The following is a 13,415-nucleotide window of genomic DNA, read 5'->3' as shown; positions in this document are numbered from 1 at the left end:
AATCCAGGATGTTGAAAATGGTCCGGATACTATGTCGAATAGCTTTTTTACTTTGTTTTCTTCTCAACAACAAAATGCTTCTTGTTGCCACCAAATCCATAACTCTTCAGTAACAAAACCTATAAAAGAAATCCCCACATATGTATCTAGGCTGTACTGGATTATTTTATACTTCTACCTGAGTTTGTAGAGATACGGATTTTTGGTAAGTTTATTCACTCAGCAAATATTTATTTAACAACCGTTGTGAGGCCGGGCGCGGTGGCTCAAGCCTGTAATCCCAGCACTTTGGGAGGTCGAGACGGGTGGATCACGAGGTCAGGAGATCGAGACCATCCTGGCTAACCCGGTGAAACCCCGTCTCTACTAAAAAATGCAAAAAACTAGCCGGGCGAGGTGGCGGGCGCCTGTAGTCCCAGCTACTCGGGAGGCTGAGGCAGGAGAATGGTGTAAACCCGGGAGGCGGAGCTTGCAGTGAGCTGAGATCGCGCCACTGTACTCCAGCCTGGGCGACAGAGCGAGACTCCGTCTCAAAAAAAAAAAAAAAAAAAGTTGTGTGCCAAGGTTAAAGTATTTTTTTCTTCTAATTTGTTAGTGTGCGCTTTAGTTTGAGATGTAAACATTAACATGGTATGCCTGAAGGAGTAATGACTGACCTGGATACTGGGGTGAATTTTTGAAGCACAGCTTTTGTTCATTTGAAAATAAAGACAAGCTGGCTCTATAAATATTATAAGCAGTAAGAACAGCAACAGTATCTCTTAGAGGATTATGACAAGAACTGAAGGTTCCTTATGAAGGATATGAATGGGTCATTAGATTAAGATAGCTACAAAGGCTTTTGCAGGTTAAATTGGCAGCTTCTAAATTATCTGATCTAAATCAAGGAATTCCAACATTTTGGGTTTCTTCCAGCCTTTAAGTTGTTTGGTTCTGGCCTAGAATATTTTATTGCTAGTAGCACTGTTATATAGCACTAATGACCATACTCAAGTGCAAGGATTTTAGAGTCCTCAGAATTTTGCGTGTGTGATCACAAAGTTTGGAATGGAATATTTTAATTTAATCTCACTTGCAGAGGAGTATTTGTATAAAATTTGGGGGAAAATATTTTGCTTCTATAATTGATAAGCATTATAATGCTATATTTAATGTGTCATATTAGGCTGGGCATAGTGGCTCACACCTGTAATCCCAGCACTTTGGGAAGCCAAGGCAGACGGATCACCTGAGATCAGGAGTTCGAGACCAGCCTGGCCAGCGTGGCAATACCCCATCTTTACTAAAAATACAAAAATTTGCCAGGCCTGGTGGCGTGCCCCTGTAATACCTGCTACTCAGGAGGCTGAGGCAGGAGAATTGCTTAAACCCGGGAGGTGGAGGTTGCAGTGAGCCAAGCTCATGCCACTGTACTCCAGCCTGGGCAACAGTGTGAGGCTCTGTCTCAAAAAAAAAAAAACACAGAAAACAAAAAATTTATATTATACTTTAGACTCTAATAGCCTATTTGCAACAACTTTTTTCTATAAGTACTACATTGATCCATAATTTTTTTTTGTTTTTTTTTTTGAGACAGATCTTGCCATGTTGCCATGTTACGCAGGCTGGTCTCGAACTCCTGGGCTTAAACAATCCTCCCGTCTCAGCCTTCCTAAGTGCTGGGATTTTTCTGTCTGCTTATGCCAGATGCAATCTACTGTTCTTTTGGATCAGTTACATTAATGGCAAATGCCCGTAGTTAAATGATAAAAAAATTTATTTTCCTTTTGAATGACTTTTTGTAAGTATAGGATTTGTGATTTATGTTTGAGTAAAGAGTGCACATATTTATTTCTTTATTTAGAGGCAGACACCTTGAATCTCTTTTCTTAGTACTGTGGAGAAGAGATCTGCCTGGGAAAGCAAGGTTGTGGATTTCCAGTCTCCAGCACTTGGTACATAATTGGTACTCAGTAGTAATCAATAAATGAAAAACATGGAGGAATTTGGGTAAATGTAAAAATTTAGGCATGACTGTTGACTCCTTAATGTGTTTGGCACTTCTCTGCATTTGGAAGTAGGAAATTTTAAGGAACACTTTCTGGGACTCTGTTTCCTGATCTTTTCTGCCGGTAGGCCCCTGGTTTGGATTAAATTTGCTCAATTGCTGCTATGTCGTGACCCTGGTGAAGTCAGGTATTCCTAAGGTTGAAGCCACAGCCCCTGTGCTGCTCTCCTCCTGCTAGTCTATAATAATATTCTTCCTCTTTGGGAAATACAAGGCACATAAGAAAGGCTTTATTCCATTTCCTTAGGGCCTTCACATATGAACTGGAAGAGAGCAAAGAGACAGGCATATAGAGTTAACAATAGTAGAACAATAGTAATAGCTAACACTTACATATCCAGCCTACTCAGTGTGCCAGGCACTGTTGTCATTTTATGTGTATTAACCCCCTTGTCCACACAGAAGCAAGGTAGGTACTCCTATTTTCCTCATTCTACAGGTGAGGAAATTGAGGCACAAAGAGATTACATAACTTCATATGCCTAGCAAGAGTTGGAGTGAGAACTTAAAACCCCAGAAAGCTGGTTTCAGAATCCTTTAAATACTAGGTCAAATTGCAGAAAGAAGAAAGCAGTGATTTGAGATGTAAATTACAACTGCAGGAACTGAAGAAGACAAGATAAGCTAGAACCCCCAGTAACACCTGTTATGAGGAGGGGTCAGATCAAGTTTCGTAAAGGAACTGGGCATTGTAGGAGGAGTAATTTATTTAAAAGCGTAGGCTGGGCATGGTGGCTCACACCTGTAATCCCAGCACTTTGGAAGGCCAAGGTGGGTGGATCACCTGAGGTCAGGAGTTCAAGACCAGCCTGACCAACAAGGAGAAACCCCGTCTCTACTAAAAATACAAAACTAGCCAGGCCTGGTGGTGCATGCCTGTAATCCCAGCTACTGGGGAGGCTGAGGCAGGAGAATTGCTTGAACCTGGGAGTCAGAGGTTGCAGTGAGCTGAGATCGTACTACTGCACCCCATCCTGGGCAACAAGAGCGAGACTGTCTAAAAAATAAATAAATAAATAAATAAACAAACAAATAAAAGCGTAAACAGCAGCCTAGCGCAGTGGCTCACACCTGTACACCTGTAATCCCAGCACTTTGGGAGTCCAAGGCAGACAGATCACCTGAGGTCAGGAGTTCAAGACCAGCCTGGCCAACATGTTGAAACCCCATCTCTACTAAAAATATAAAAATTAACTAGGCGTGGTGGTGGGCATCTGTAATGCCAGCTACCTGGGAGGCTGAGGCAGGAAAATTGGTTATACCTGGGAGGTGGAGGTTGCAGTGATCCGAGATCACACCACTGCACTCCAGCCTGGGTGATAGAGCAAGACTCCATCTCAAAAACAAACAACAACAACGAAAGCTTAAACGACTGTATTGAGATACAATTTACATACCATAAAATTCACCTAAAGTTGACACTTCAGTGGCCTTTTTTTTAGTTTGTTTATAGGGTTGTGCAGCCATCACCATTATCTAATTTTAGAACATGTTCGTCTCCATTGAAAGGGAGAGCACACCCAGTAGCAGTCAGTTCCTACTTTCTCACTCCCCCATTCCTAGGCAACCCCTCATCTACTTTCTGTCTCCGTAGATTTGCGCCTATTCTGGACATTTCATATAAATGGAGTTAAATGGAATCACATAACATGTGGCCTTTTGTGACTGACTTCTTTCACTGAGGTTCCTCCATGTTGTAGCCTGTTCCAGTATTTCATTCCTTTCTATTTTCAAATAATACTCCATTTTATGGATCCTACTCTCTGTTTTATTTACCCATTCATCATTTGATGGATGTTCAAGCTGTTTCAATTTTTTGGTTTTTTTGAATAATGCTTTTGTGAACATTTGTGTAGAAGTTGTTCTGTGGTCATAAGTTTTATTTCTCTTGGGTTGCTGGGTCTGTGGTAACTGTATGATTAACCTTTTCAAGGACTGCTAAACTGTTTTTCAAAGTGCCTCCGTCTTTTTTTTTTTTTTTTTTTTTTTTTTTGAAACGGAGTCTCACTCTGTCACCCAGGCTGGAGTGCAGTGACACAATCTCGGCTCACTGCAACCTCCACCTCCTGGGTTCAAGCGATTTTCCTGCCTCAGCCTCCCAAGTAGCTGGGAGTACAGGCATGTGCCACCACACCCAGCTAATTTTGTATTTTTAGTAGAGACGGGGTTCTACCATGTTGGCCAGGCTGTTCTCAAACTCCTGACCTTAGGTGATCCACCCGTCTCGACCTCCCAAAATGCTGGGATTACAGGTGTGAGTCACCGCGCCTGGCCGCCTCTATCATTTTATATTACCTTCAGCAGTGTATGGGGGTTGCAATTTTTCCACATGCTTATCAACACTTGTTACTGTCTTTTTTTTATTACAGCTATGTGAAGTGGTAGGTGAATGGCATTTTAGCAGGCAAAGAGTGAAAATTCAGGGCTGACGTTTCTGTTATAAAAATACAGGTCAGGCCAGGCTCGTAAAAATACAGGTCAGGCCAGGCTCGGTGGCTCACGCCTGTAATCCCAGCACTTTGGGTGGCCGAGGCGAGTAGATCGCCTGAGGTCAGGAGCTGGAGACTAGCCTCGCCAACATGGTGAAACCCCATCTCTACTAAAACTACAAAAATTAGCTGGGCGTGATGGCATGCACCTATAGTTGCAGCTACTCGGGAGGCTGAGACAGGAGAATTGCTTGAAACCGGGAGGCGGAGGTTGCAGTGAGCCAAGATCACACCACTACACTCCAGCCAAAAAAAAAAAAAGTACAGGTCATGCCCAAGGAATGGTGAATAATCCATTGGATAAGTGGAGAAACATAGAGAAGGGATGACCCTTCTCTATGGGCCTCAAGGTGGCTTGAGGCCAGATCATGGAGGGCCTTGCATATAACGATGGTAAAATGTTTGGACTTTATTCTTTTGGCACTTTAACCTGGGAAGTGGCTTGATCTGAACTGTGTGGATGAATGATAACCCTGGCAAGAGAATAGAGGAGAGGATGAGTGGGAGAACAGAAAGTTAGAGGTAGAGCAGCCCTTCAGGAACCTGTTGCAGTAATTGAGGAGAGCTGATGCTGGTGGTAACAGCAGAAGTGGAAGGAAGAAACAGAGTCAAGAGAGAGGGCAGGAATGGCAACTAAATGGAATGAGAAAAGTGGATACAGTTGAAGTTTATAGTAGTTCCTGGGGCAGGTGACTAGTACCATTGACCATAAATGGAAATGGAGGAAGTAAGATGAGTAATAAATTTGATTTTAGATGTATGGTGCCTGGGATGTTTAAGGGATGAGTGGATGACCAAGATAGCTATCTTCAACCTTCTTTGGTCACATGTACCTCCTGAAAGAATCCTGGAAAACTATATACCTCCTGTATACATACATACATATAGATATATATATGTTTTAGACTGAGTTTGGTTCTTGTTGCCCAGGCTGGAGTACAATGACACAGTCTCTGCAAGCTCCACCTCCCGAGTTCAAGTGATTCTCCTGCCTCAGCCTCCCAAGTAGCAGGCACTTGCCACCATGCCCGGCTAATTTTTGTAGTTTTAGTAGAGACAGGGTTTCACCGTGTTGGCCAAGCTGGCCTCAAACTCCTAACCTCGGGTGGTCCGCCCGCCCCAGCCTCCCAAAATGCTGGGATTACGTGAGCCACCACACCTGGCCATAAGCAAACATTTTGATTGAGAATGTATCTCTTAATGAGATAGGCCTTTAGTTTGTTTAAGAGATGAGGTCTCGTTATATTGTTCAGGTTAGTCTGGAATTCCGGGCCTCAAGTGATCCTCCCACCTTAATCTTCTAAATAGTGGGGACTACAGGTGAGTACCACCACACCCAGCTAGGACTTTTTGTTGTTCAGTTAGTTCACATGTCTGGACGAATTGGGTCGGTTCCTATTTCTTATTTTTATGGATGTAAGCACTAAGAAACATTGCTCACATAAACATGTAGATGAGAATGGAAGGCATTTTTTGTAGCTGTAACAATTATTTGAATTCCTTCTGACGTATATACCAAGATTACATAATGATCCGTCGTCAAAAATTATTTTTAATTATCTGTCAACCTAATTCAATTAGGTCCTTCAAATTTGTGGTAAGCAAAGAATTGGAAACTCTCTGACTGAGAAAATAAGCAAGATCAATGGTTATTCACTTTATTTTTTCTAGGAAAAATACCCTAAAAAAAGCTTTACCAATACTTACCTAATGACTATTTAGTAGTATTATTATTCTTTCAACAAGAATCCTGTTCCCTGTATCCAATATGTTTGGAAGAGTTGGGGAAATCAGAATACTGTTAGTTTCAGTATACCTTTCCAATATGATATTTTTGACAAAATACTTTTATTGTGTGATGCGCTTCTCTAATAACTTTTTTGTTGTTGGTTTTTGAGACAGGGTCCCAATTTGTCACCCAGGATGGAGTGAGTACAGTGGTGCGATCTCGGCTCACTGCAACCTCCGCCTCCCAGCCTCAATTTGTCCTCCTGCCTCAACCACCCGAGTAGCCAGGACTACAGGCGTGCACCACCATACCTGGCTAATTTTTATGGTTTTTGTTTGTTAGTTTGTGTTGTTTTTTCGTAGAGACAGAGTTTCACCATCTTGCCCAGACTGGTCTCAAACTCCTGAGCTCAGGGGATCTGCCTGCCCCAGCCTCCCACAGTGCTGGGATTACAGGCGTGGACCACCATTCCCAACTATATTGTGTGATATACTTTTAAATACAGTTTTGTCAAAACTCTGTAGCTATAGATTAGCTCTTTCCAAAAATGGGAAATGACTACCATATAACCTAATTGGTAAAGCCAGTCTTTATTGCTAAATTAGACTTCTTTTCTTTGTGGGTTTTGTTTTGTTTTGTTTTGTTTTTGTTTTTGTTTTGGAGATGAGGTCTTATTCTCACTATGTTGCCCAGGCTGGTCTTGAACTCCTGGGCTTAAGTGATCTTCCTGCCCTAGCCTCCTGAGTAGCTGGGACTACAGGCACATACCACCATGCCTGGATGACTTCATTTTTCTTTTTTGGGGGGGAGAGGCGGCGGGGGGAGGATGGAGTTTTGCTCTTATCACCAAGTCTGGAGTGCAGTGGCTCACTGCAACCTCCACCTCCTGGGTTCAAGTGATTCTCCTGCCTCAGCCTCCCGAGTAGCTGGGATTACAGGCTCCCACCACCATGCCCAGCTAATTTTTTGTATTTCTGGTAGAGACGGAGTTTCGCCATATTGGGCAGGCTGGTCTTGAACTCCTGACCTCAGGTGATCTGCCCACAGCCTGCCAAAGTGGTGGGACAGGCGTGAGCCACTGCACCTGGCCTCATTTTTCAATTCACATAAACTATTTAGTATACATCACATGACAACTATTGTCAATTCCAAAAGCAGCAAGCTGAGCTCTAGTTGACTTTGTTTCCTCACACAACACTTTGAAAAGACATGAGTTTGACACCTCAAACATATTTATGATTTTAATGGTAATATCCAGCAGAACCTTAGACAAGAAACAATAGAATCTAACTTTTAAGAAGACTTTATTAAAATGTAATTCACACACTATAAAATTCATCCATTTAAAGAGTACAATTTAGTAGGTTGGTTTTTTTCTGTATTTTCACAGAATTGTACAACCATCCCCAATATCTAAGTTTAGAGCATTTTTATCACCCCAGCAAGAAACCTGGTATCCTTTAGCAGCTGCTCCCCATCCTCTCCCTCTTGTTTGTGCCTAGCTTCTTTCACTGAGCATAGTTTTCAAGGGTCATCCCTGTTGGTGCATTGGTCAGTACTTCATTCATTTTTATAGCTGAATAATATTCCAGTGTATGAGTGTTTTGCATTTTATTTATCCATTCATCAGTTGATGGGAACTGTCTGTAACTAGATATTTGGTAATTCCAAACATCTTATTTTCCAACAGGCAGAGTAAGATTTGTTACATGTAATAAACTCCAAGGGTCTATTAACTTTTTCATTATAACAAATTGTGTAAATATTGCTTTTAGTTAGTTACCCACAGTCCTTTTGCATTAGAGATAGTTGTCTTGGTTTTAATTGGATTTGTGATCTACAACTTTATGTTCTAATCTCATGTCATTTTTATTATTTTAGTAAAAGTAATTTGTTTGACTAAATTAACTGGTAAACAGTTCTGAGCTTTTTCAATTGTGTCTACAAATTTTAAGAAATTCAGATCATATGCCAGATGTTTTTAGTAACAGCTTTGTTGTGGTATAACCCACATACCATACAATTCCCATATTTAAAAAGTACAATTCAAAGCTTTTAGCATATTCAGAATTGTACAGCCATTGCCAGAGTTTTAGAACATTTCGTCACCCTCCAAAAACACCCAAACCCATTACAGTTCAATCTCCTTTTCCCCTCACATCTCCACCCTGCCAGCCCTAGGCAACCACTAATCTACTTTCTATGTATAGATTTGCCTACTCTGGGTATCTTGTGTAAACAGAATCAGAATCATCCAATATGTGATCTTTTGTGACTGTCTACTTAGCATAATGTTTTCACGGTTTATTGGTGAATAATATTCCATTGTATACGTATACGACATTTTATTTATTCATCAGTTGATATTGGGTTATTTCCATTTTTATTTTTTACTATTATGAATAATGCTGGTATAATCATACATGTATAAATTTTTGTGTGGACATATGTTTTCATTTCTCTTAGGTATATACACCAGGAGTGAAATTATTGGGTCATATAGTAACTCGATGTTTAACTTTTTCTTGAGACGGAGTCTCACTCTAACCCAGGCTGGAGTGCAGTGGTGCAATCTTGGCTTACCACAACCTCCGCCTCCCCGGTTCAGGTGATTCTTCTGCCTCAGCCTCCTGAGTAGCTGCTACTACAGGTGTGCACCATCACACCCGGCTAATTTTTGTGTTTTTAGTGGAGATGGGGGTTTCCCCATATTGGCCAGGCTGGTCTCAAACTCCTGACCTCGTGATCCGCCCGCCTCGGCCTCCCAAAGTGCTGGAATTACAGGCATAAGCCACCATGCCTGGCCTATGTTTAACCTTTTAAAGAACTGTCACACTGTTTTCCAAAGTGGCTGTGCCATTTTACATTTTCACTAGTGATGTACAAGGGTTCCACTTTTTTCATATCCTCCCCAATACTTGTTTTGTCTCTCTTTTGACCCAAAGATTTTTTAAAATTAATAAAACACTTTTCTGAAAATAAAGTATATTTTTTTAATGTGGGAAAAAGCAGTAAGGCCATTGTTGTGCCCAGTCACAATAGCATTCCTATTGGTGGGGAGACTCATGTACCATTTCCAACTTAAGCCCAAATCGACTCAAATAAATTTTAAGATTTTCTTTATCATTTGTATTCCTAGACAGTTCTTAAATCTACTGCCTTTTTTGCCACAGTCTGCTACACATTCTTCCGTTTCAAGCACTAAAAGGACTCTAGGTGTTTTTTGCAAAGAAATGCTGTCATAAGAGAGGTGGTATCAAAGTATTTTTTAACAGTAGTCTAAAAGACTTTCAGGGTAATGCATTCTGTGATTATAGAGATGAAAGAAACAACATCATAAAGTGAAGGCCATCTTCATTCCCACCGCCTTATTCTCAGTATATCTGAATTCAGAACATCCTAGTAAGAGTCAAAATACTTTGTTCCTAGTTACTCTTCACCCTTAACAGAAATAAGTAAAACACCTAAAGATATGAGGCCCTCCTACCAAGGATTTCTAGTGCTTTAATTAAAGAAAATTTCACCTACACCCATACTATATTTCAGTTTGCTTTGTTGGGTGTCCTGGAGGTTTTTACATCCTGGAAGAGTGCACAGTGGTAAAATTCAGAATGTATGAAAAGTAGGATTAGTTTGTTTGTTTTCAGAAAGTGAGACAATTGTAAAAGGGAAAAATGGGAAAGGTGAAACAAGCAGGGTGTCTTTTTTTTTTCTTTCTTTCTTTTTAGACAGAGTCTCGCTCTGTTGCCCAGGCTGGAATGCAGTGGCGTGATGTCGGCTCACTGCAACCTCCGCCTCTCGGGTTCAAGGGATTCTCCTGCCTCAGCCTCCTGAGTAGCTGGGATTACAGGCATGTACCACCATGCCTGGCTAGTTTTTGTATTTTTAGCAGAGACAGGGTTTCACCACGTTGGTTAGGCTGGTTTCGAACTCCTGATCTTGTCATCTGCCCGCCTTGGCCTCCCAAAGTGCTGGGATTACAGGTGTGAGCCACTGCGCCCAGCCAGGATGTCTTTTTTTTAATAGAGACAGGAGTCTCACTTTGTTGCCCAACTGGTCTTTAACTCCTGTGCACAAGTGATCCTCCTGCTTTGGCCTTCCAAAATGTTGAGACTATTGATGTGAGCCACCGCCCCTGACCAGGATGTCTTGTCTGTGGGAGCATTCTCAGATCAGTCTTAGGGAAAAGGACAGCCAGCCCTTCGTATCCACAGTTTCTGCATCTGCAGATTCACCCAACTGTATATCAAACACATTTGAAAGGAAAATAGTTTCTGAAAGTTTCAAAATGCAAGATTTGAATTTGCTGAGCACCAAGTGCTATGCTGTGTCCACATGAATGGAGTGATGTGTAGGCATACTCTGCTGTATCCTGCCGCCATGACAGAAGAAAAATGTTACGTAATTACTGACAGTACAGTGTAGCAACTATTTAGATGGCATTTATTTAATATATTGTATTGAGTATTATAAGTAATCTAGAGATGGTTTAAAGTATACAGGAGGATGTGCATAGGTTATATACATATACTACACCATTTTATATCAGGGACTTGAGCATCCTTGGATTTATGTATCCGAGGAGGCCCTAGAACCAATCCCCCATGGGAAACCAAGGGATTCGAAAATTGAGGGTCTGAATTTGTTTAAGACGATCTTTGCTCATGTATACACAGAAAGTCTTTGTGAACCCCTAGGAATGTATGCTTCCCAATTTTAGACCACTGGTCTAAGGGCAAAAGCTGGAACACCTGGGACTGAAATTTGGGTGCGTTTAAGGCAGTGAGAGTGCTGAAGGAGATAATGGAAGAGAAGAGAAGAGAGCCAGATGTCTGTGGGGTGATTCTCACTTAAAGAGTGAGCAAAGGAAGAAGAGGTGGAAGTGGAGAAACCAGAGATGCAAGGGAGAAAATCCCATGGGAATATAAAGTTGTAAGACATAATAGAGAATTTTCAGTAAGGGTAGCCAACAATATAGAATACAGGCCAGGCGCGGTGGCTCACAACTGTAATCCCAGCACTTTGGGAGGCTGAGGCGGGAGGATCACCTGAGGTCACGAGTTCAAGACCAGCCTGACCAACATGGCGAAACCCCATCTCTACTAAAAATATGAAAAATTAGACGGGCGTAGTGGTGAGTGCCTGTCGTCCCAGCTACTCGGGAGGCTGAGGCAAGAGAATTGCTTGAACCTGGGAGGCAGAGGTTGCAGTGAGCCGATATCATGCCACTGCACCCCAGCCTAAGGGACAGAGTGAGACTGTCTCAGAAAAAAAAAAAAAAAAAAGTAGAATACAGAGAGGCCAGAGAGAGTGAAGTCTGAAAGAAGACCCATCTTTGCATATACCAAATGCAGCAAGATCACTGCTGCCTATTGTGTGGGCCCATCTAGTTGGATTTAGATGCAAAAACAGAAAGCCAGTGGTTTTATTCCTCATCTTTTCTTCCTCCGATCCTGTATATAGGCAGCCCCCATGACACAGATTACTGCAGTTTATGATCCTTTCTTCTGTCTACCCAGGCATGGAGATGTCTTTGTGCTCTATCCTTACCATGTTCCACAGTGTTCTCTCTCCTCCTGTGGATTGGATATAGTTGAAATGTGGAGCAGTGGAGGTACCTGGAGGGCAGGACCCTATAACAATTCTGTCACCTTTCTTTAGTTTTAAAAACCTTGGGGAAAAAATTGGTAGAATGGTAGAGGCAAAATTGAGAATAGAAAATAATGATAATTGAAATTAAATGTGTAGTTAGTTGGTTGGGAACATAAGTATCTTCTGAGAAACTTGCCATTGGAGGAAAAGAGAGAGGTTGATTAGAAGATAGATCAACAGAGCATTTTGTTGGAAAGGGTGGTCCTAGAACATATTCAGAGACAGAAGAAAAATTCACAGAACAGACTGAAAATACAAAAAAGGAGATAATGGAGAGAACAAGCTCACTGAGGAAGTGGGAGGGAGGAAATGGGACAAGAATAGTAGATCAGAGGAAGAGGAGGAGCCCATCTGTCTCAGAGTTAGCCACATTTTATTTGGGGTCAAGAACAAAAATAAAGTGACCATGATCAGTAGGGCTTTAGCAACTTCTGCTGTCCTGCAGTTAGCTCTTTATTTACCCCAGGGGTGTCCAATCTTTTGGCTTCCCTGGGCCATATTGGAAGAAGAAGGATTGTCTTAGACCACACATAAAATACACTAACTGGCTGGGTGCAGTGGCTCACACCTGTAATTCCAGCACTTTGAGAGGCCGAGGTGGGCAGATCACCTGAGGTCAGGAGTTTGAGACCAGTCTGGCCAACATGGTGAAACCCTGTCTCTACTAAAAATAACAAAAATTAGCTGGGCGTGGTGGTGGGCACCTGTAATCCCAGCTACTCAGCCTAACTTCCTTTTCTTTAACCCTTAGCCTAACTTCCATTTCAGTGTTCTATTATGTAAGCTGCTAATGACAGTATTCAACTGAAAATTACTTGATAGGCTGGGCCCGGTGGCTCATGCCTGTAATCCCAGCACTTTGGGAGGCTGAGGCGGGTGGATTGCTTGAGGTCAGGAGTTCGAGACCAGCCTGGCCAACATAGTGAAATTCTATCTCTACTAAAAATACAAAAATTAACCGGGCGCGATGGTGGGCATCCGTAATCCCAGCTACTTGGGAGGCTGAGGCAGTAGAATGGCTTGAACCCAGGAGGCAGAGGTTGTAGTGAGCCAAGATTGCGCCACTGTACTCCAGCCTGGGTGACAGAGCGAGACTCTGTCTCAAAAAAAAAAAAAAAAAAAAAAAAAAAAAAAAAAAAAACACTTGATATTAGCTTGGGCTGCTATGACAGAATACTGTAGATTGGGTGGCTCAAATAAAAATGTATTTCTCATAGTTCTGAAAGCCAGGAAGTCCAAGATCAAGATGCTGGCAGATCCCGTATCAGATGAGGTCCCTCTTCCTGGTTTGTAAATGGCAGTATTCTCTTTGTATACTCACATATGAGGGTGGGGAGAGCCAGCGAGGTCTCTACTTATTTTTGAGCACTTACCTCATTCATAACTCCACCCCTCATGACCTAATTATCTCCCAAAGGCTCCAACTCCTAATACTATCACATTGGGGGTTAGGATTTTAGGGGGACACATGTAGTCTATAACAATACTGAAAGTTATA

At 41.9% G+C, this 13,415-nt stretch overlaps 1 protein-coding gene across 1 annotated transcript in view; it reads left to right on the top strand.

The window, feature by feature from the left end:
- Positions 1 to 13,415, top strand: part of BLM (BLM RecQ like helicase) — a 106,201-nt gene that overhangs the window by 58,204 nt on the left and 34,582 nt on the right.

Source organism: Rhinopithecus bieti, unplaced genomic scaffold (assembly GCF_001698545.2).
Source record: "Rhinopithecus bieti isolate Rb0 unplaced genomic scaffold, ASM169854v2 scaffold_39857, whole genome shotgun sequence".
Taxonomy (NCBI): Eukaryota; Metazoa; Chordata; class Mammalia; order Primates; family Cercopithecidae; genus Rhinopithecus; species Rhinopithecus bieti.
The sequence above is the reverse complement of the archived record's forward strand: the minus strand, read 5'-3'. Positions and strand labels throughout refer to the sequence as shown.